Below are 21,068 nucleotides of genomic sequence, written 5' to 3'. Positions count from 1 at the left end.
GCCTCCAAACCCCTTGGTGCTTGACACGTCTGTGAACAGGTCCATATCTGCTGCCAACGATATCTCCCATTTGAAAAAGAGAGACACCCCGTTCCTCTGGGAAAGAAAAAGCAACCACATAGACACAGTTCAGTCCTAGTGTCTTGATTGATGTCCACAAAATGGGAGAGCTGTGTGACTGAAGTTGAGAGCAGTATCAAGCGAGACACAAAGGATCGTCCCGGGAGCACCACTCTCGAAGCAAACTGCATGTGCCTTTTCGTAGATGACTTGCGCTCTAGAAAATACCTGATCCCTTGACAAATATGGTCCACTTTGTTTAGGGGGAGGTGCGCTTGCATCTGAGATGAGTCCAAAGTGATGCCAAGATATATACTAGCCACATAAAGAAACTGTGCATTGTCAAAATATTATCCCAGTTGATTAGTACGATAACAATGTCAAAGGTACATATAAACTTTAATGGAAGGATCATGAGACCATAACAAGTTGGGAGAATTTCGATTGAAAAGTCAATCACAATGACGTAACGAGTCCACAAGCGGGACTGGGGTCAAACGACCATGTCACAAGCTCAATAACAGGTATGTCCACCATCGGCATTGAGAACAGCAGTGCATCGACGATACATAGAGCCTATCAAACGTGCAAGGAAGGCTTGTGGGATGTCACGCCAGATTCTCTCAAGTTCTGTTGCAAGGTCAATTACGTTATCTGGCAGATGAGGAAGACGGCGTAGACGTCGATCCATCTCGTCCCAAACATGCTCTATCGGGGAGAGATCCGGTGAATTTGCAGGCCAAGGCAGTAAGTCAACATTGTGGTGTTGCAAGAAATCCATAGCAACCCTTGCCGTATGAGGGCGGGCATTGTCCTGTTGGAATGTTAACCCAGGGCCATAACGTTGCAGAAAAGGAATTGCCACAGGTCGAAGAATCTGATCCCTGTAGCCCACACCAGTTAAGTTGCCCTGAACAATCACCAAAGGAGTTCTTTGGGGTGCTGTTATTCCACCCCAAATCATCACGGAACCACCACCAAAGCAATTCCTCTCCAAGACACAGGCCTGTGCATAACGTTCTCCCAACGTGTCTATAGGCACGTTGACGTCCATCACTATGGGAAATGTTAAACCTGGACTCATCTGTAAAAACATTTCTCCACCAAAACAAGGGTCTGCAGACATGATTTTGGCACCACATTCGGCGAGCTTGTCGATGACGTTGTGTCAGGATAGGCCGTATGGCGGGACATCGTGGTCTGACCTGTGGCGAAGATGGGTCACCCTTATCCATCTGTCCTGTCTTGGCGTTGTTACACGTGGACGTCCAGAACGTGGCCGATCGATGACGTCATTTGTGTTCTGGTAGCGTCTCACCAGTGCAGAAATGGTGTTCCGGTGGCAGAGGAAATGTGCAGCCACTTGTCGTTGAGACATTCCCCCCACGGACCATCCCAATGGCCTCATGACGTTGTGCAGACGTGAGCCTTGGCATGCTATGTGTTTCAATAGCCGTTTAATTTTTGGACGACCACAACACACCAAGCCAGTGTGCAAACAGGCACTGGGGACGGGAACAGCCATTGTCTGTATTAGAATTGTTGCAGACCTCCTGTCCGCCATGGTGTACCACAGGGCAACCTCGCACATCCCTGTCTGAACGTCGTCCTCGTCTGTCGGCCCAGGAGTGGCGACATGGACAGCCGTCTGCGCTATGCAGGGTACTGGAACAAATGGTACATACTGATGCCCGCCAACCCGCAGTGATGGAAATGTAGAGCAGTATATCAGTGAGAGACCAGTCCACCTTGGTACCATACACCTGCAACAGGGTAGCCGCTCTGGATGCGAAAACTTGCTGGTAATCATAAAAAACTGTGCCTCCATAAGTGGACGCCACCTCTGCAATGCTGGCTTGATAAGCCTGTAGCTCTGCTACTCTGTCAGGGTCTGTCTTGCAAAGTACCAACATGTATCATACTAAAGCAACATGAAATTAATTAATTGTTAGTGATTTCAGTAGCTTGGCTGACTCTGGGTCCTTGATACGGATTTCATTACCATCCACATCTGCTACTCTCCGAAAGTCGTTGTCTTGGTGAGGGTCGTTTAACAATAGGGCAAGATTAACATAACCCCCTTCCTGAATCTGTTGCCGAATGGCCTCCGAGACACTAACTACCCGCGGAATGTCGTGAGATGCAATGCCGAATTGTCGAAGTCACCTACCTAGACCTTCTCTGTGGCTGTAGGGGTGACCACGCACTGACGCAGATTCCGACGTTCTTGTAGGCTGATGCAACAACTGTGGGGCTGTTGTTGAGTTAGGTTGCATGCATGTGTCGAGCCTTTCTACTAACGAGGCTACTGTGGCAGCCAGAGCTGTAACTTCCTTCTGTAGAGCATGGACACTGCCAGATGGTAACTGTGTATGGGCGGCGCCATCTTGGAAACTCCCGGATGTAGACATTCTCGATTGATCACGTGTAGCAGATGATTCGGTGTGACTTGACGAAGCTCCGCACACTGGGGAAAACCCCGAGTTCACCAGCGTGTGCTGATCCAGTCCCTCCTGTGAAGTGACCATTGCTGAGGGTTGTGACCATCTGTGGACGTGCTGAATCTGCACAAAATTTGCCTTGATAAGTCACAGCATTTCCTTGCGGGCGAAAGTACCAGGAAGCTGAATGTTGATATCGTTCAGCATACGCCTCTTAAATGGAGATGTGGCCCGTGACCTCGCCAGACTTGGCGATCACCCATGCGGACGTGACAGTCTAGAGCTTGCAAAAACTGTCAGAGATGGTGAAACCGTGCTCTGATCTCGTCCACGTGTACAGGGACGGTCGCCTTCCATGGTATGACAAGTGTCACAAAATAATCGATATATAACTTGCTGTAGCTTTCAGAGGGTATCCTGCTGACTCGTGTGATGCCAATAGGGCACTTTAAAACAAAGGAGAGATATTACTACGCACATGCAGTAATACATACATACATACATACAAATACTTCTATAGCGCCAGAATCCGATGTAATCACCCAAAGGCGCTCTGAGTCCACGCTGGAGCTAAAGGTAAGCTTTGGTAAAAAGATGAGTCTTTAACTGGCTTTTAAAAGATGCAAGTTCAGTCAGTGATCGAAGTTCTTGTGGTAGATTTTTCCAGAGTTTTGCACCATTTGAAGAGAATGCTCGGTCACCAAAAGACTTTGTTCTTGTACATTGAATTTGCAGAAGAGATTGGTCACTGGAGCGAAGAGATCGGGTTGGCACATAGTGTTTTACAAGTTGTGAAAGATACTCTGGAACCAGTCCGTGGATGCATTTAAAAAACAAGAAGCAATACTTTGTATTGAATTCTGAATTTGATTGGGAGCCAATGGAGATTTTTCATGACAGGGGTAATGTGGTCAATTTTCTTTGTTCTGCTGATCAATCTTGCAGCTGAATTCTGGACTCTCTGTAGTTTGTGTAGTACATGATTTGGAATACCACTGAGCAATGAGTTGCAGTAATCAATGCGTGATGTTACATACGCCTGCACCAGAGCACTCGTTGTTTTCTCGTCAAGGTACCTGCATATCAGGCCGATATTCCGAATATAGAAATAAGCGCTGCGACAAACACCGTTGACATGTGGTTCCATGCAGAGAGATGAGTCAAATACTACACCAAGATTCCGGACTTGAGAACTTGGTGTGATTTCACAGTGCCCAATGGAGAAAGTGGGAAGATCAAGTTTTGCCCGGAGCCGCTGGGGTCTGAAAACGATGAGCTCGGTTTTGTCGTCATTTAATTTCAACCAGTGCGTTGACATCCAAATTTTGATACAGTCAACACATTCCTGGACTGCTGTGAATGTGAAAGATGTTGAGGCAGAATCGAGTGGCTTGAAGGACACGTAAACCTGTGTGTCATCCGCATAAAGATGCATACTGAGGTTAAAGGACCTGACAATATCACCAAGAGGGGTTGTGTAGGCAGTAAAAAGCAAAGGGCCCAGAACTGAGCCTTGTGGTACCCCAAACACTAAGTCACTAGACAGCGACATTTGACCTTGAATAACCACTGATTGTTTCCTGTCTGAGATGTAGGACTTGAACCACTTTAACACGACGCCTTTGACATTGAATCTTCCTTCAAGAGTGGCTAGAAGAACACTGTGGTCAATCGTGTCAAAAGCGGCTGAAAGGTCCAACAAGATGAGAATGGAAGCACCGTCCTTGTCAATACCCATGAGTATGTCATTCTGGACTTTGACAAGTGCCGTTTCCGTGCTGTGGAAGCAGCGGTAAGCTGATTGATAGACTTCATGCAACCCATTGCTGTCCATATGATCCTTGAACTGTGTTGCAGCTATGCGTTCAATCAATTTGGAAATGAAAGTCAAATTGGACATGGGTCTGTAGTTGTTCAACAGTTCATGGTCCAGGTTCTTCTTTTTGATGAGTGGGGTAACCACTCCAGTCTTTAATTGTTGGGGCATAACGCCCTCCGCAAGCGATTCATTGACCATGCAAGTCAGTATGGGTAGAAGAGAATCAACATTCTCCTTGAGAAGCCAAGTGGGCAAAGGATCAAGCATGCACGTTTTTGAAGGGCATCTTGAGACAAGTTTATGAATTTCAACTTCTGTCACTGATTTGAAGTTTTCAAAAGCTGGGAAGCTAATTTCGGAAGGATCATTGCTTGGCTGATCAGCTCGGGAGTCGTCACTATTACGAAGTGAGTGACGAATAGTTCTTATTCTCTCGCTAAAGAAGGATGAAAACCGGTTCGCCAGCTCCTCCAGGGATACGTGAGAAGGAAGAACAAGAGACTTCTGTTTAAAGAATAGTCGGTTGGCAACTTTAAAAACCTCTTCCTGACCAGTCGCCTGACTTAAAGCCTCTTTATAAAACTTGCATTTAGCAGCTTCAATAAGGGAAGCCAGTTCGTTGCACTGCTGATTGTGTATCTGTCTGTGCACCTCAAGCTTGGTCTTCCTGTACTGGCGCTCAAGTTTGCGCCTCCGTCTTTTAGCAGCACGAATGTCCTCGTTGAACCAGGGAGATTCTGGATGAATTGTCACTGTACAGGACTTGACAGGAGCGTGATTGTTGGCTAGCTTCGTCAACTCTGAGTTATATAGATCAACACATTCAGATATGGACATGATTCCAAAGTTAGCACAAGATCTTAAGATATCACTAGAAAATTCTTGACTATCAACATTCCTCCATTTTCGATAGCTGACAACTTTTCGTGACCTTTTCCGAACTTGTATACTGGCAGTGAAGTGAACACACAGATGGTCCGATTTCACAGAATGATCAAACTTGATATTCTTAATGCCAAGTTCATTCCTACGAACAATAACGAGGTCGAGAATATGTCCGCGTCTATGGGTGGGTTCCTTGACAACTTGCACTAGCCCATACGTGTCCAGGAGGTTGAGAAGTCTCTTCCCATCCACATCACTATCACGATCAACATGATAGTTGAAGTCACCGCATACCATAAGTTTACCAGTGACGGTCGTCAAACTTTCCAAAAGTGTATTAAACTCATCAAAAAATATTTTGCCAGAATTTGGTGGTCTGTACAAAACAATGAGATTTAAACATTGATTGTCCGATAAGAACTGAACTGGTAGAATTTCAAAAGAAACAAAATAGTTCCCAAGAGTCAATATCTGCATTTTAAGTTGATCATCATAAACAACTCCAACTCCACCCCCTTTTCTAGAAGTTCGTGGCACATGCATGAATTTGAAGCCCGGGGGAACTAGTCTATGTATTGGTAGATTATCACTGTCATCACCTTTTAACCACGTTTCAGTAACAGCCAGCACATTTAGTTTATTATCCGAAATAAGATCATGAATACTCTGGGCTTTGTCATTTTGATGTTCCTGTGTGACAACTGATCTGGCATTCAATAATCCGATCTTGATGTTGTAATCTTTATAAGTGGGGAGAGATTCAGTTGTAGAAGATTTAGGTTTTTTGTTGCCACGGCAACCACGACGTGTTCGTTTTATTCGACAGATACCTAAGTTTCTCAGAGTGCTGAGAGTATTGAGAGGAATTTTAGTTTTCTCTCTGTTCTGAGACAAAAGAAACGATGAACTATATGACGACAATGCACAGAATAGAAACAAGAGCACAACTCTGATGATAGACTCCATGTCGAGCTTGTGTCACTCACAGAGTCAGGGTGAGAGCTGGTGATGATGTAACACTCAGGACAGGGCAGCCAGGAGAGAACAATAGACAGTCACTGTATGAATGCTATCCTGAGACGAATGGCTTGGGTATGAATTCACTCACTTGGTTGGAAAATTTTGAGATTGTCAATAGAAAGTTACATTTTCACAAATATAACCTTTCATAGTCAATATTTCCAAATTCTGATTCCACAAATCAGACTGATGGACCTTCATTAGACTTCAAACCAAAAACTGTACTTGCAAGGCATTCCAAAGCACAAGAATTCACCAATTTGTGTGGAGCTCAGTTGAGGTGCAGCCTGCTTGGCGCGACACTCACACCATGTGAGTACCCTGCAGTGCATAACCCGAGCCTGTGCAAAGTAGTGAGCTCATTATTTTTGCCACATGAACAAAATTTGTTCGCAACAAACAAATAACATATAAAGCCACTGTAACATGTTATTTTGGGGATTACACTTGCTTAGTAAAGTACAGATTCTAGTACTTTTGTTGGGTTGAGTTTCATCTGGGATTCGAACCCCAACCCTCAGAGTCAGGCACCTCATCACCAGCATACAAAGTCAGCCGCCTAACCCGCTCAGCCACTGAGACTTCCACAAAAATGGAAGTTGGACAGCTGGTGGTCTGGACTGCAGACATTGTGTAGCCCTCTAATAAGTGTAAGTGTAAAGCCACTGTTTCCAACACCCACTTGTTAGTAGCTCTGTATCCTCCCTAAGAGTTATCATGCTACCTGTTAGAAGCTCTGTATCCTCCCTAAGAGTTATCATGCTACATGTTAGAAGCTCTGTATCCTCCCTAAGAGTTATCATGCTACGTGTTAGAAGCTCTGTATCCTCCCTAAGAGTTAGAAGCTCTGTATCCTCCCTAAGAGTTATCATGCTACCTGTTAGAAGCTCTGTATCCTCCCTAAGAGTTATCATGCTACCTGTTAGAAGCTCTGTATCCTCCCTAAGAGTTATCATGCTACGTGTTAGAAGCTCTGTATCCTCCCTAAGAGTTATCATGCTACGTGTTAGAAGCTCTGTATCCTCCCTAAGAGTTATCATGCTACATGTTAGAAGCTCTGTATCCTCCCTAAGAGTTATCATGCTACCTGTTAGAAGCTCTGTATCCTCCCTAAGAGTTATCATGCTATCATGTATCCTCCCTAAGAGTTATCATGCTACATGTTAGAAGCTCGAGTCCATTTTCAAGGACATGCGAGAAGCTCGAGTCCATTTTCAAGGACTCGAGGACTCGAAAAGGGGAGATAACTCGAATTTTTTACGTTGACAGACTGTCTGCCATTTTTCTAAGCATGAGCGGCCGTTAACGTCTAATATTAAGATAAGATATAACTTTATTATCCCGGAGGAAATTCTTATACATCCAAACTGTCTCAAAATGAATATATACACAGTTCACAATAATATACACAATAATTACATGCTCAAAACGAATGCTATTTACAAATAAAACTAACATGATATAATTCAATTAACCACATAGGTAAAGAGGCTGAATAATTCTAGTTCTAATCACATGATGGTGATTCAAAATATTTGTTGCATTCACGAATACTTGATGGTATGAAAGACTGTCGAGCTCTGTTTGTTTTGAGGGAAGGTAATCGACAGCAGCGTCAAGAAGGAAGTAGTTCAAAATGGTGAGATCAAATATATCAACTATCAAATCTAATTTTAGCTGCCTCTTTGACAATCTGGCGTTCATAGATAAAGGGAATATACTTGAAAGACACTCCAGAAATTTTGCAAGCAGTATTAACAATTTTGAAAATTTTGTTTTTGTTGCGATGAGACAGATCCCCATACCAACATAGAAAATTGTAGGTCAACACACTTTGAATAAAGGTTTTATAAAAAAAACCTGTCATTTCGTTTTGTCAATGCCTTGACGATTATAAAGTTCAGAATCAGAAATTAAGCCAGTAACAGTGGCATCATCTGCAAATTTCACAGTAAACAAGTCATATATTGACAAGTAACAGTCATTGGTATACAAAATGAAGAGTACGGATAAAGCACAGCCATATGGAGCTCCAGTAGAGGTTGAGAGAAAAGAAGATAGTATGTCCATGTCAATGGCTATCAGAGTTCTATGTACCTTGAATTCTTTAACCCATCTGATAATGTTTTTATTAACAACTAGATTAAATAGATTACTCCTCATAAGGTGTGGATGTACGGTATTAGTTGCTACAAGTCTGCAGATGAGAGTAAATATGATACATCGTTTGAGTTTTCACTTTTTAAAATGATTAGGTAACTATCTTGACAATTGATAGACATGGAGAAAGATAAAAAATCAAATGTATGGGCGTATCTTGATCTGGATAGTGAAAAGAGCAAAATAACCAAATGCCGCCTGTGCGGTATCTCACTGCGTTTTGCAGGCAGTACAAGAAGTACTAAGAAAAAAAACCGTTTGTCAAGTAAACATCCAAATACTGATTCTGACCAATAGGAAATGTTAGTCACATGACGATATGAAGTCGGAAAGAAGTAAGTGTTCACTTGTGTAATCGGAACACGTCATGCAATTTACGCTATCGTTTGCTTGAAAGGTATGAAGTTCGAGTACTCGGGTCCGAGTTGAGTCTCACCCCTCGAGTACTCGAGTCCAAAAAAATGGACTCCTTGAAGCCCTAGTTAAAAGCTCTGGATCCTCCCTAAGAGTTATCAAGCTACATGTTAGAAGCTCTGTATCCTCCCTAAGCGTTATCATGCTACGTGTTAGAAGCTCTGTATCCTTCCTAAGAGTTATCATGCTACATGTTTATAGGATATCAAACGAGCTTCCCCTTTCATATCAAGTTTATGTCCCGAGTGAAATAATTTTGCTTTGTCACGAGCTTTGTTGTGGTTCTGTATAGGAAAGCAAAATATTGCTTTATTTTAACGATATTTTAATTTTTTAGAACGTGGGTAATAAATAGAATACAAAACTCGTTCCCCTTTCGTATCAAGTTTATGCTGCGAGTGAATAATTTTGCTTTGTCAAGAGCTTTAGTGAAAATGAAAATATCTTTAAAATAAAGCAATATTTTGCTTTCCTATACAGAACCGCGCAACGCAGATTAATATATCACATTGGTGATTTGAATGCCAACCGCTTCAATCCAGGAAAATGTATGCTGCGTAGAGGCAATGTAGTTCCTTTAACTAGTCAAGAAAATAAACAAATTAAGACAAAATCAAGACGAAATCAAATTTATTTTTTTTTCAATTGAGGTTTCAAATGCAATGATGTAATTCATCAAAACACTTGTAAAGTGTAAACATATTGAACTTACCTACGTGACCTAAATATCACTGTCGGGCTACTCATCATGTTGAAAACTGTTCACAAACAAGCAGATAAAAGGAAGCATTAGGACCGGCACACACAACAGCAGAAGCCGAATGTGAATAACAGGGAGCTGTATGTTTCAAATAGTGGTGGTTAATGTTCTTGATCGGCTCAGGACGGTTGTAAATAATACAGCGACGCTTGGCGGAGGATGCCAGGGACGCCTGCTCATCTCGGCTCGGGAATTTCCACTTGTCGAGATTCGATGTTTATGTTGAAGACTCCGCCATAAATTGGGCCTGAAAACACACTTCCTACAACCTCGAATGAAGATGATTTCAATGTGTTCTGACTCTGAGAAATGTTTTCAACCCCTACATGAGAAACAACGAGAGGCATGGCAGTGGCAGTAGAACACGTGTTTTGTGCGGGAGGACAAGTGGACGCGGCTGACAGTGGCAATGATCGAGATACAGGAGCGCCGCTCATCTTTTGATGTTGTGTGCTAGAAACTCCCTGTGCAGTCCTGACAACATACATGCTGAAGGTATTCAATGGCCTGATAATATTCACAACTATTCCAACCAGTTGTCCATCAAGTTTGACCAAACCATTAACTTTTACGGGCGACGCCATATTTGTTTACACTCAATATAGACATAGTAGACATATTTGTTTACTTATTTAGATTGTTTTATTTTCGTTTTTATGTACCAAAACTTGAGTTATTTAAAGATTGAAAACCTATGCAGGTTCAACGTATTATAAGAACAAAACTTCTAAATGTAACTTTGAACAGCTTGAACAATTCTTTTTTTGACAATATACAAGAACTATCATATTCATATAACGTTTTGTGTGGAGGTATGAATGCACGTACGGGTGAGTTGAACAATGTACCTGTCACAGTTGATGATGATAACACAAACAATAACATGCATTTTATTGATGAAGAATATTATCCTATTGATGATCGTAAATCTCATGACACTGTTGTTTACAGCTTTGGTCAAATGCTATTAGATGTGTGTTATGCACTCCAGTTGTATATAGTTAATGGTAGAGTATACGGTGATACTAGTGGTAAATTTACATATTGTGGCCAAGAAGGGTCTAGTGTGAATGATTATTATACCCCCGCTACGAAGTAACTGGGGTATATAGCGTTCATTCTGTCCGTCCCTCCATCCTTCCGTCCGGAAACTTTGTCCGGAGCATATCTCTTAAAGTGTACATGCTAGGTTCACCAAACTTCACACACATGTTAATCATTACCCATTGATGTGCCTTTTGCTATTTTAATTTTTTTTTCAGAATTGTTTTTTTGCTGTTTCCATGGAAACATGACTTGGTGCAAAATGTGTTTGATGGTTACCTGGCCACAGCATATCATCGAAACTATACATGCTAGGTTCACCAAACTTAATACACAAGTTAATCATGACCCACAGACTTGCCATGTGCTAAAAAAAACAACAATCTTCATCTACGTCCACTTCATTGTGTGCAACAAGTTCAATTGTATGTCAGGTTTCCACGGAAAACACAAAATGTAATGTTTCCATAAATTATTACTGTAATCAGTACATGGCAAAACAATTATCTAACATGTATATAAAGTTTAGTAGAGTCATGGAGAAAGTCTTGTGAGCTGCTGATCCTTGTCACATTATATATAGCAATATTAGTCATTTCCATGTCCCAAAGTGGGAAGCGGGGGTATGTGAGCTGTGCTCACTTCTACTCTTGTTTCATTTGTTCACATTTTCCAATTTATAAACATGTTTAATGTTGGAGATCGAGTAGATTCTGATCATCTTCCTTTGGAAATGACTTGTCAATTCAGTAATGTCAGACTGGCTTCAAGAAAACTAATTTTGTTCTCTTTCTTTATAAGTGAATTGTATTTTGAAATTACAAATTGCGGTAAACATGGAATTCAAATGTTTCCTGACATGATTGAAATATTGATTTTGCTATTTGCCGATGATGTTATTCTAGTATCAGATACTATTGTTGGACAACAAAATCAACTTAACATCCCAGAACGTTATACACATGATTGGAAACTGTCAGTTAATTTTGACAAAACAAATGTCATTTTTAGTAGAGGCGGCAAAAAATGAGAAATGGTCCCTGTTCTGAAGGCATTTTGGTTTTATCACTTGAACTGCTCGCTCAAACGCACTCAGTGCATACTAGGCGTATCGCCTGAACACACCCGGTGAAATGCACGGGAAAAACGAATAGGTTTTGCATATATTAGACGGTGGTCAGCGATACACGGCAATTCGCTCCTTTCTGCTATTCGTTACAGGTCGTGTGTAGGCATTTATTTAGACATTTAGACTACGAATGACTTAGATGTTAGATGTGTAGGTTCAATTGGCTATTGTGGCGTTAGGTTGTTGAACTTGCATTAGTGTGTTTAAGGGTTAGACAATTAGTGGTATTTAGCAGTTCGTTTCATCTCAAAGTTCATTTAGAATCACTTAAGAGAATCACGTTTAGTTCTTTGTTAATCGTCCCATAGTTTTCTCACTTATAATAGTCATCACGTTTAGTTCCTTGTTTTAGGCCAAAAGGTAAGTTCGAAATTTTAGTTGATTAAGAATTAGTTAATTTGCATAGCTCTGCCCAATCGTTTTATTTTCCACTGCGCTACATGGAAAGTTGATTACTATTGCTAATCACTATACTTATCTGGTTGTACTGTTCACTCATACAGTGAATTTCAAGAAAAGTGTTACTGATTTGACATCACGAGCCAAGAAAACATTAATCAACCTCATGGCTGTATCTCAGAACTTAGGCATTTTAACACATAGTATATACTTTAAATTGTTTGATTCTCAAACTCAACCCATAATGTTATATGCCTCAGATATTTGGGGGTTCCAAAAACATTACTGTATTGTGAAATTGCATCTTTTAGCTTGTAAAAGATTTTTATCCGTTGGTAAATGAACCCCAAATGGTATGATATATGGCGAGTGTGGTAGATAAGCATCTTATTTGTGAGTTGATAAAAAGAGGGTAACTCATTAAGGCCGAGAGACGCATTGTCACAAATCAAAAGTAGACCCAATGGATATTCAGCACATATTACTACAAATGGAAAATAAAACCTGTTTAGGCCACATATGTTTATTACATTACAACCTCACTTCACAAACAGTAGCATGAAACAGTGACATTCTCTACAAGATAATCTAGGTAATCAGGGCACCTTGTACTAATCAGCACAAATACAAATCCAATCTCATCCAGATGGTGAGGCAAAACAATGGTCAAAAGTACACACGAGTTCACTGATGGTCCATAAACACAGAATGTCCACAACAAAATAGTCCATGGATGTAATCCTGTATACGATGTGTAACAGCTCTGTATGTTGTCGTCCAGAATAGTGTAGTACTGCCTTATATCTTGACGAACTCTTGACTACGAAAACCAGAAGTGGGAGCAATTTTTCCCCAAGTCTGAAATAATAAAATACCTACTCGCTAGCCACGTGGTGACAACCATAACATGTCGTGTCAATACATCTAACGCAATAACATTCTTAAAATAATAACACCAAAAAATGCTACCCAAAGTGTCTGCGAGTAACAATGTTAAAAGACAAATATTTTCATAATCCTCAACACCAAGTGATAAATTTACTTATTTAACATTTGCTGAAGAAACCAGAAACGTACTCACAAAAAAGGCCTTCTCCTTAGATCTCCCTTGACAGTATGAAGTTCAACTGTGTTAAATTCAACTTAACAAGACTTTATATAGCAGATTGAGAACCAAATGCATGCTTTGCACATAAATGAAATGGTGTGTTTGGGAAATCTGTTCCCACATTAAGGCTGAAATCCACCCCTACCAAAATACATCCCAAATAACTTTCATAAAAAGAGCATGAAACATGACACGCATATATGGGGCAAATTAATCAGCTCCTCACAGCGAGTGACGTGTTTATCGGACAGGTAATTAGCAGTTTCTCACAGCGAGAGCCACATACTGTCATCAACAGAAAGCACCTCTTATTCAGCGAGAGACGCACATGTGTGTTGTACTTTAAAAAATCGCACTGTACCTATTATTTCAACCAATTTAGCAGTACTGAGCAAATATTAGCTTTTCTTACGAGAGATCCCACCTTTTGTATCAATCAGAAGAAGTATTTAAAGTGTTTTGATAACAATTGCTAATCATTATCATAGGCTTGTACAGCGTTTAGCAAATGAACGCATGTCGGCGAGAAAGGGGATTATGATGTTTTTACAGAGGTAAGTGCCTGGTACTCTTCCTTGGGAATGGATACTAAAATACTTCGTATGCACCTTGATTGAATTAACTGTAATGGTTTAGAGGTTACTAAAAATTATATTTCCTTCAACTACCTAATAAATACGAAACGATATACGAAATTTCAAGGACATACAAAGAATTCAAACACAATAGAAGAGTTTGAATTTACTTTTTAGGCATCATTACGTTGTCATGTTTCATATACTGAAACATTATGTATAAACACAAATAATTATACATCCAAGCTCGAATAGATTAGGCATAATTTAATTTACAAATTTAAAGCTTACTGAATTGTAACTAGTTGTTTTCCATAATCTAAAGTTCGTAATGTTACCTAAGCGAATATAAAGTGATATGTCGCGCCTTTGCATCAAATACATATATACATGTCAGTGTTATTACAACAATGAAATCTTTTACTACGTTTGTTACAAAAGACAGTAAGTTGGTAATTCAAAACATTGTCACACATGGACAGAAGTAATATCATAAGTTATTACATGTAAGCCCTACAAAGGTATTTCAAGCATTTTTGTTCAAGCTGAAGTTTCATGTTGATTTGAATTGTCAGTTTTCTATGCAATTTACATGAGCATTCTGTAAAACGTTTGTATTTGATCTCTGTAATTATCAAATCCGGTGCAATTATCACGTGTATCAATCAACTCAGTCTCTATTGATCCATCGTCAATAAAAGCTGGATAGTATATCAGTTACAGTATCGATACACATGCGTATAATCATTCAAGCAGATTACAGTAATGAGATAATTGAAAGCCTCTTTCGACCTTGAAATAACAGCCTCCGGTAGAATGCATATGTAGTTACGTCCTTGTTGAAAGGTTTGTCCCGTGACAAGTGTAAAATAAACAGATGCGCTGTTATATCATTGGACATCTTGCTTTATAGAGTCACGCCCCTCTCTGTGATGTTTATACATGCATGCACATCTGTAATCTTATGAACCTCGTTTGCATTCAGTAAAGATATAGGCACGCCCACCTTCATATATATTGGGGGTGGGGGTGTCAACTGCAAATTTATACACTATAATAATTCAGTATAGTGTCGCTTCGTGAATTCTGTAATGCGTGTACTCTAGTTTGGATAGTCATTCGTATCAAGGTGAAGATTATATTTACATGTACAGCAAACCATTATGTTTTATGTACTAGTTGTGTGCATAAAATGTATATGAAAATAAATACTACCTCTACTGAGTTGATAAAGCCGAAACCCAGCATATCGACTGGTCAAGGATATAGCCAATAACCAATCTCTATCCAAGCTGCTGAGTGACCAAACGTGCTCTTCAGAAATTTTGCCCACGCCCCATCACCTGTCCTTTCCTCTGTGACAGGTATCTCATGATACGATTGGTCGCAGATAACATATGACCAGCCACTACATTGAACAGTTGAGATACCGAATGTTCTTTTCGGGAAATTTGATGACGCCCTATCACGTGACTCTTTGTTTTATGTCTATGCAAGGAATATGTAGTATACATTTTGTATATGTATGTTTGTATGGTCACGTATGTTTTCTGCATTAAATCTGTATGAAATAAAGTGCAATGCTATGAATGTGCTTTGTGCTAGTCACAGACTAGCGTTATAGTACTTTCATTAAAATAATTCAAGTAAACACTAGAAATGTATCGGCAAAACAGCTATTTTCGTCGAAGATTATAAAGTATGAAAGTAAATTCTTCTTTACAGTATGTTATTTTCATAGATGTTTTGTAAATTTAAACCTCACACAATGATATAAGAGAGAGAATTTGTCAACGTGTGTCTCATTTGTTACATACAAAGAATACATGTGTATGCATATTGTGATAAAATATAAATGTACAAGCCGACAAAAGGTCTACAAGAGAAACTTGCAATAAAATTACATAAAGCTTGCAATACACGACATGTATTCACACCTGATTTCTTTCAACATATATCTTTACGACACAATTAAACAATCAGGACTTGTTTGTACGACTAGACAGTTTCCTGTGATCCCCGAAACCTGCCAGGGAAATCAGGTGTGACTAGCACTAATTAGTCTCGGCACAGAGAGTGGGCAATCGTCGAGGGCTTCCAGGTGTTGAGTAGTGATGGGGCTCTCGGGCTTAATGAGTTAAAGTATTGGTTTAAGATTCTCGGAATGCACGAACAATGAATTCCAAAATTAGCTTATAATATGCTTCTCAATTTAGATAATATTGGTAAAACAACATGGGCGTCACATATAAGAAACCTTTTATTTTCTCACGGTTTAGGGTTTGTCTGGTTAAATCAAACAGTTGGCAATGTTCCCCTATTTCTTAACCAATTTCGAGAACAATCAACATGTATCATCAAGAATGGCATTTCACATTAGAAACAAGTTCACGTTATGATCTATATAGATTCTTCAAGAGTCTCATTCAACCAGAAAAATACCTATCTGTGCTAACATCCAAAAATCTCAGATGCAATTTTATTCAATATCGACTTGGTCTTTCAGACCTATTCGTAAATAAGGGTAGACGATTGTCAACAGAGAAATGTTTACAATTATGTCCTTACATCATTCAGCCATTGAAAATGCAATCCATTTTACATTTTTCTGTCCATTTCATGTTGATCTAAGAACCAAATATAGCATGACCAGAAATTATTGAGAATTTTAGGAATATGTTTAATTTGATTTCTAGTATAAGCAACCTTGACCAGCTATCAAGTGCTTGGTTTCATTCAAGAGAGACAACTCCGTTAATCCTTTTTCATTAGTTTGTGAAGAGTTATCCCCCTTTGTTTACTTGCTAGGAGACGACATTTTCAGTGATCCCCAGTATGGAGGATTTAGAGAAGAGGAAGTTGATTTTAGAGTATTATAACAAGGACACCAGATCAGCTAGAGTGATTTCAAGTAGAACAGGCATCCCTTTGTCCACTGTTTATCATGTTTTGAAAAATATTGCAAATGGATATGGCATTGAGCACCAGGGAGGCGCAGGTAGGCCCAGAAAATTGACTGTCGGTGACAGGAGGCGGCTTGGTTTTCTTGTTTCTAAAAACAAACGAAGGAGTTAAGAAAATTTAAGGCTGGATATGATTGATAGAGGAACTGTGGCTGTCTGTAAGGAGACAATTAGAACTGAGCTGCATGCAATGGGTTGGCAGAAAAGTTGAGGAATTCCATCACCGATCATGAAACCTGAACAAAAGGAGTTAAGGTTGAACTGGTAATTACAGCATAGAAATTTTAACTGGGACAATGTGATTTTCTCAGATGAAAGTTCTGTGTGGCTGTTTCCTAATACACTGAAATTCTGGACCAAACAAAATGAAATACCTTTGTATCAGCGCCCAAAGGACAGTCCGAAATTAAACGTGTGGGGTGGCATATCTGTGTTAGGGGCAACGCCCCTCTGTGTATTTGAAGGGAATATGAACAGTGAGCGGTACACAGATATTCTCGAGGGACATTTACTTCCATCTGTTCACGTGTTCTATGAAAATTTTAGGATTTTCCAGCAGGACAACGACCCAAAGTATCATTCAAAGTATTCACAGGCCTGGTTTCGGACCCAAAATATAGCATTATTAGATTGGCCAAGCTATAGCCCTGACCTAAATCCAATAGAACATGTTTGGGGTCTTATGAAGGAAAGTGTCAATAAGAAAAATCTGACAAATATTGCTGAAATGAAAGAAGAGGTGGTCCGATATTGGGACAGCATGGACCACGACTTTCTAACTTCTTTGATCAGTAGTATGCCCTGCCGTATTGAAGCCCGCATTGCTGCCCATGGTGACTTGACAAAATACTAACTGTTCACCTGTCTTTGAATCTGGAGTTATGTTCTGCTAATATTCACATTTAATACGTGAGTGCTGATTAAAAAAAAGAAAAGAATTACAATCTTTACATTCTCAATAATTTCTGGTTGTACTGTGTATACCAGTGCAATATCAGTCAAAATATCCTGAAACTGCCTTTGGGTCAATTTTATCCTCAAATAATGAAAACGTTTCTCCAACTTGCCTTATATGCAAAACATGCTTTATGTTTAAGAAATGAACTGTTAAGCATTGATTAACTTTATTCCTTTCATCCTTGTATTATCTATATATGTATATCATGTATTCTACCATGACTTCAGTAAACACTGGATTGTGATTGGTTAATTAAAGTCATTCAGAGGTATATAATCACGTTATACAGGTCTCTGTTTTCCGTGCGCAATCATACATGGTTTACGGTAATGCACTATTTTTGTCTGCCCACTAACATGGCGGACACCAAACAACCTACCGATGCATCGATAAATTACGGCGATTTTACTGTCGGAAATTACACATATGTCTTTAAAGATGGATTTAGCGATGACGGGCTCGACTCACTACTTATGTAAATCACAGCAATAGGTGTTTATACATACAAAAGTACTTCGAAAGCATGGAAACAAATATTCAGTCGAACAAGATCAAAACATCGTCTGCTTTCCGAATAAAAATTCAGCAAAAACAAATTTGTTTACGTTGATTCTATGTTATGTCAGAATAGATCCAGCAATAGACTGCTACAAAATTTCCGTGTTAAATTTATTATCAGCTTTAGATCAACGATATCGCCACTGATCTTGATCCGTAACGGAGGATGCATTAACATCGAACCGAAGAAATTTTAATGCCTTCCGTCCACATAAATAAACAGTTGGGTTATCAATCAAACAAAATGATATTTTGAAATTTGTACTGTTTCAAATTTAGCGGTAGTAAAACACAATTAGATCTACAGAATCTGCAAACCGTTCTGTTTAGCCCAACATATTTTTTTCTAAATGTATAATATCGTTGAAAAGTTATTTAGCTTAGTCATGATCCCTCTTATCCATTACACTGCTTGATCTAATGTAGTCTATTAAAGTATAATTAATTACCTTACGTGTTTATGGCAGAGGCACACCCTCGTGTCCTGATCCATCCTTTCGAAATATCACCACAAATCTGGCTCTTTGTCAACAGACTTCGCTGAACATGCCAGCGAATCCGATTCAATTTGAATTCACTACACTTTGAAGCCACTAGGTCACAAAACACTTTCCAAAATGTAGAAAATAATATCCGTAGAATCGAATTTGAGCACAAAGTACACACATGAGTGTGTAAGAGTCACCACAGCTGTCATGCGCAGGCGTAGAGGTGCGTGAAATCGTCAAGTTGACAGGGCAAAAATTCAACAGCTCTAAATTCGGTTTTAACCACGGACTTCTCGTTACAGCAAAAGCCCTACTCTTAAATTTTGTACCAGTACCAGTAATTAGATATCAAAGACTATCTCAGTCATACAATCAGGTTAACCTTGCACAAACTGTCAGAGGCTCTCCTGTCGCATCTTTCCAAATTTGCACGTAAATGTAAACAATGACTTGAGAAAGGTCAAGGCCATGAGGTTGCTACCACTTTTCTGGTGGGGAAAGGGTCTACGGTGGAATTTTCAAATGTGAACCAAGCTTTTAAACTTATTTGATATATGTTTTCCAACTTATCAGTTAATGATTGGTGATTGATGCATTGAAAAACAAAAGCGTGATTTGTTATTACTGAATCTGTAGTTTGTTAGTCATTGACGGTTTGCCACCAAACACCCGTTTGGGCGATACCACTTGAGATTGGAATGCGAGGCGCTTCGCGTATTGACTCGTTACCAAAGAAAGAGCTCCACCTGAAATTGTTCATAAAATTGTCATGGTAGAATGGAGATAAACCTACTGTGTTGGAAAATCAGAGGTATATAACGAAATTATAATAGCTCTAAATTGTTCATTTAAAACCTCACGCTACGCGTTCGGTTTTAAATTAAATTTAGAGCTATTATAATTCTGTTATATACCTCTGATTTTCCAACACAGTAGGTTTATCTCCTAATTCTCCTTGTATGTGGGCCGGCGGCCTTAAATACAATAAACACTTTGACTTGACACTCACGATAGACCTTGTTTACTTATTTAGATTGTTTTATTTTCATTTTTATGTACCGAAGCTCGAGTTATTTAAAGATTGAAAACCTATGCTTGTAACCACATTAACAAATAAATTTTATTTTATTTCATAGAAGTGTTCTCGTTTTACATGCTCTCAGAAGGTGTAAAAAACTTCTGAATGAAATTCAGGAATGGAATGAGTGATGAAAGTAGTACCGGTAATGTCAAAGTTCATGTATTAGCCAATCAAATCACTTGAAGGTGTTATGACACATATGTATCATAACACTCTGTTATGAAACCCCTTTACGAAGTACCACGTGGGTAATAACAGAAGCTCTGTATCCCCCCTAAGAGTTATCAGATAGATAGATAGATAGATTGATAGATCCTCGTTACAGAAGCAAAATATGAATCCTCAGTTTTAAGTATTCTTTCTTTAACCTTTGTTAAGAAGGAAGATTGCAATTGCGACAAGTGTCGCGGAGAAGCTAGCACCGTTCGGAATCTGTGCAGAAGGATGGCATGTTAAAGGGGGAACGGTTCCTCCAACTTGATGTCTTGCCACTGGGAGTCCTTGTCATGTCGGTACTGTAACACGACATCAGTACCTTTCTCACGAATCCAGGTTTGGACCTTGTGGCTTGCACGTAGATCTTTTCCTTTAGCGACAAGTTTGCTCCTCAGTTTTTTCAGTTTTACCGGGAGATCAGTTCGAATAGATTTCTTCTGTTTTTTTAGCACCATGAACTAGATGGTATTTTAGTGAGATCAAGGGCAAGATGGATACATGAAGGTGAAACTATAAGTAAGTACTTCTGTAATCTGGGAAATAGAAACTATATTAGCAAAAATATGAAAGAAATAGAAACAAAAGATGGAACTGTACTGAATGATACTAAGGACATTATAAATGAAGCAACCAACTTCTACCAAAATCTGTTTTCGTCTCGAGTTCACCTTGTTAATGATACTAATCTTGATGAACTATTTACAGAACATAATGTTCCTAAACTTAAGAAAACTGATTCTGATTTTATCGAAGGTCTTATTACTAAGAAGGAGTTGTTAACAGCTCTTAAGATATCCAAGAATAATAAAAGTCCAGGTTCAGATGGGTTTTCATATGAATTCTTTAAAATGTTTTGGCTTGATCTGGGCGACTTCATACTTTGATCAATTAACCATAGTTAGAAAACTGGAAACTTGTCAATCACCCAGAAACAAGGAATTATCACCTGTATTCCTAAAAAAGCAAAACCTAGACAATTCATAAAAAACT

At 39.4% G+C, this 21,068-nt stretch overlaps 1 protein-coding gene and 1 long non-coding RNA gene across 2 annotated transcripts in view; one reads left to right on the top strand and one right to left on the bottom strand.

Moving 5' to 3' along the window:
• LOC124270782 (ras-specific guanine nucleotide-releasing factor 2-like) overlaps positions 1 to 21,068 on the top strand; it is a 126,978-nt gene that overhangs the window by 37,094 nt on the left and 68,816 nt on the right. The gene's annotated exons all lie outside the window — the stretch shown is intronic.
• Positions 12,639 to 13,350, bottom strand: LOC124270784. The gene is made up of 2 exons (XR_006896873.1): positions 13,213 to 13,350; positions 12,639 to 12,989 (listed from the first exon to the last, which is right to left on the bottom strand). It is a non-coding gene; the product is annotated as an uncharacterized LOC124270784 (long non-coding RNA).

The sequence above is a fragment of the Haliotis rubra genome, unplaced genomic scaffold (genome assembly GCF_003918875.1).
Source record: "Haliotis rubra isolate DU_JTF1 unplaced genomic scaffold, ASM391887v1 Scf1549, whole genome shotgun sequence".
NCBI lineage: Eukaryota > Metazoa > Mollusca > Gastropoda > Lepetellida > Haliotidae > Haliotis > Haliotis rubra.
The sequence above is the reverse complement of the archived record's forward strand: the minus strand, read 5'-3'. Positions and strand labels throughout refer to the sequence as shown.